We start from the raw sequence: 3,837 nt of genomic DNA, 5'->3' as shown, positions 1-3,837 counted from the left end.
AACATTTCTAGAGCATTTACAATGTGCCAAGCACTATGAATATTATTTCATTTAAACTTCCAATAGTCCCATAGGGAAGACACTATTTTTATTCTTTTATGCCCTGTTTGCAGTAAGGAAGCAAAATCTTAGAAAGGTGTAACTTGCCCAAGAACACACAGAGAGTGGCAGAGCCAGAATTTAAACATAGCCTGTCTAATTCTAAAGCCTCTTTGAGAAAGTTAACTGCACTTCAGATAGTAAGACCTGGAGGCTTTCCATGGTAAGTTCAATAAAAGCCAACACAGAGAGCTTATTTCGTTCTAGGCACGGTCGTAAGCACTTGGCATAAATTAATTCATTTGCTCCTTATAATGTAACCTATAATGTAAGTACTGTGATTATCCCTAACTTTATAGATAAGGAAACTGAGGGGAAAAGGATGGCATGGAATATAGCAAGATGCCAGCGTCATGCCTTTCATCAGTGGTGGAGTCTGAATATAATCCAGGCACTTGGCCCCAGGCTGTTGGTCACTCTACTAACTATCTATCTAAGCATGGTGACCCTGAGATAGTCAATAAATTCTACTTTCATTAATAGGATAATAACGGAGTTCAGAACCAGAGGAGAAATGTTCCACTGTAATTTATGTTCATCTGACTATATCTCAGGCATTTCATTCAGGTATTTTTACAACACTTTAAGAACAACAATGACGAATTGGAACTTGCCCAGCAAAGAGAAAGAAGGTGGGGAAATAGAGGAACAATGTCCTCTGAGTATGGTAACTGAGGCTGTTTATTCTAGAAAAAAAATTTCAAGAGCATACATGTACCATCTTCCTAAAATGCCACCCTAAGAAGATGTGAGAAGCAGCCCTAGGACCTGAATGGTTTATCATTCATTTGCTCATCAATTTTTGCTGAGCAGCCAGTATGTGTTAAATGGAGAAAATGCTCCCTAGCTTAGTAACTCTTGTGTTTCAGAAGTAGAAGATCGGCTCGCTTATCAGTGAGGTCCGCCAGAGGTGAAAAGAATAGATAGCAAAGATGATTCCTGCACTCGGTGGAACACTGAACATGTGAACTCTGACACTCTGCTATGACCCATTTATCCTGTCTTGCACTACCCACTATCAAAAAAATGCCAAAAATATCCTCACAAATTATAATTCTTAATCATCTTTAAGAGGTCAAAAGAATCAACTTCCCAAAAAAGAATAAAAATGTTTTCAGTGGTCTACGTCCATGCCACCCTGAACGAGCCCAATCCTGTCTGATCTCGGAAGCTAAGCAGTGTCGGGCCTGGTTTGTACTTGGATGGGAGACCACCTAGGAAGACCAGGTGCTGTAGGCTTAAAAAATAAAAAGTAAAGAGATCGTAAGCTGACACGGTCCTTGCAATCTGTGAGGTCAACCAAGGGTTGCCTCACCTAAAAATAAAAAAAATAAAAAATGTTTCATCGGGCTTTATACTGAGAATTTGACAAGTTTGAACAAAGGTAAAACAAACCGCACTTTGAAAATAAGCCAAAGGCCTAGCTGCATTCTAAAACAAGACAGTAATTATGAATGAAAGAAAAACGTAATTTCTCTCCTCCACTTCCTTCTCGAATTCTTCTTTTGTTAATGAATTTATTAGCATATCTCATTAACAATTATCTTGTTCCTAGGGTATGACTTGTCTGTTTATGTTTTTACATTGAGCAAGAAACTGCGGCATTAGCATCCTGGAATTCCTTGGACCACAGAACCAGCCCCTAACACGTCAGCCCAAGGCCCAGCTTATAGCAGCAGCAAGCACTGCTATTGGCCCCTCTAGCAAAATGTTTTCCAATTTCTGAGTCAGGAGAAGCATCTGAGGTCAAGATCTATAAACACATTCCAGAATATAAGCACTTCCAAGTGAAAAAAAAAGAAAATTAAAACCACCGCAATGGCTTTAAATTTAAAACAATACTTCCCATGAACTACTGTATCCTTTGTTAAAATGAAGACACATACATATTTTCAGGATTACTATTAGTATGATTTTTTTTTAAGTTTAAAAAAAATTTTTTTAACAATGTATTATTTGGTAAAAGACATAATAAAAATCTTATGCTATTTCAAGGCTTTCTTCCAGAAAGGATAATTAATTTTCCCACAGTCAAAGAATGTTTTTCCTGAACTAATTCTGAGAGTTTTTCATACTTTTTGTCTCCATCACTGGGAGCAAAAGATTTGCATGACTCAATCTAAAACAATTGAAATTAGCCAAACAAAAGGATGATGACAGGATTCTACCATATATCAAGAAAAGGCTTTGATTTAGGCCTGCTCACTTCCTCTGAATGTTTTCTCAATACAGGTGTTCTGTTTGCTTTGTTTTGTTTTTTAAAGAATGGTTTGGAGAAATGAGAGTGGGGGATAGACTAAGAAGAGAAACGAGATCTCCCAACAAAAAAAAATATTTTACTCTATAGTTTACAATACTAATTGAAACAGAAAACATCATTTACCAGTAGCTGGAATTATTCAAACAGAGGCATCAAACTCCACCCTAAATCTAGGAACAAACCTATCAGTAGAGGGCAAAAGTCTCCATGCAGCATTGATGACTTCAGAACTAAGTGCAAAGAGAAATGTAGCAGGATTTGGTGAAGGCAGCTCAGAGTGAGTCTCCTCCATCACTTCTCAATCTCCAATTCCAATTGAGATTGAGAAAGAATACTTCTCTATAGGAATGCTGTCTCCATAAAAATAAAATTATAAATATACCCTGATAATTTTGGGAATGTAAGTAACCTCTCAGATCATCTTCTCTTACCCTCTCACTGGCTTTCTTTAGATTTGGGAAGCCAAAAGAGATATAAAAACACAACATATTTTTACTATTGTGGGATTTGAAGAGGCCAAGAGATTATGACTAACAAAGTAAGAAGCTAATTATGTCTTCAATCACACCACTAATGAAGAGAAGTGAAAGATAAGTAATAGACAATCCAAAAACCATTTGTATTTGATCCCGCAGCAAGATAGTTGGGTGCGCTTGTAGTAAGGTTTGCTTTCCTAATTATTCTCTGAACCAATGATAAAATGATAAAATCGGACAGCCTTCAAGAACACACACGCACTAATAACGGGAGAGAAGGCCAAGAAAGGCTGGGTGGCCTTGGATAAATCTGAGATGAATTTGATTGGGTGATGTGTGTGTTAAAATATACCCTTAAGGAAGCATCAACTATATGTGAGGCACTACATTATCCACTTGCATTATTTCTACTAAACCTTTCGACACCATTGCCCTTTAAATGTCACCAGCCCCGTGTTGTGGATGAGAAAAATTGAGGTAAAAGAGGTTATAGAAGTTACCTGGCCAAGCATCTGGCTAAGGAGGGAGCTGAGACTCAGGCCTAGATGTGTGTGGCTCCTATACTTATATTCTTTCCACTATGCTTTGCTGCTTCCTATTTTTAGAGACGATTCTCCTAGTGGGTAATCCACAGACAAGATCATCAAAAGCTGATGTGTACAACATTTCGCAACAGACACATAAGTATGCAAATTTACCAGGAAAGAGTGATATTTAGCTGTTTACTGATAGGACCTACTATAGACCGCCTGGTATAATGTAAAACATATTTACCATAAATTTCTTCCCAGATGTATATGTTGACAGTTTCTGTTGAAACCAGGCAGTTTGTTTGTTTCTATTTCTCCGCCACGTTTAACACAGAAGATTTTACAAAGCCACGTTCAGGTTAGATCTTACACTTTGCCAAACACAGTACGAGATTGGTGTTTAAGCCTGACAGTGTCTCATTAGTGTAAATTAGTGACTCAATATTAAAACTAGAAAACAGGAAGTTAAGAG

General features: G+C 37.5%; 1 pseudogene; it reads left to right on the top strand.

Annotated features, from left to right (window-relative positions):
- The first annotated feature begins 1,219 nt into the window (after positions 1 to 1,219).
- Positions 1,220 to 1,338, top strand: LOC111745303 (annotated as a pseudogene).
- Positions 1,339 to 3,837: the final 2,499 nt, after the last annotated feature.

The sequence above is a fragment of the Pteropus vampyrus genome, unplaced genomic scaffold (assembly GCF_000151845.1).
Source record: "Pteropus vampyrus isolate Shadow unplaced genomic scaffold, Pvam_2.0 Scaffold151, whole genome shotgun sequence".
In the NCBI taxonomy this organism is placed as follows: domain Eukaryota; kingdom Metazoa; phylum Chordata; class Mammalia; order Chiroptera; family Pteropodidae; genus Pteropus; species Pteropus vampyrus.
Note: the sequence above shows the minus strand (reverse complement) of the source record. Positions and strands in the feature narration are given on the sequence as shown.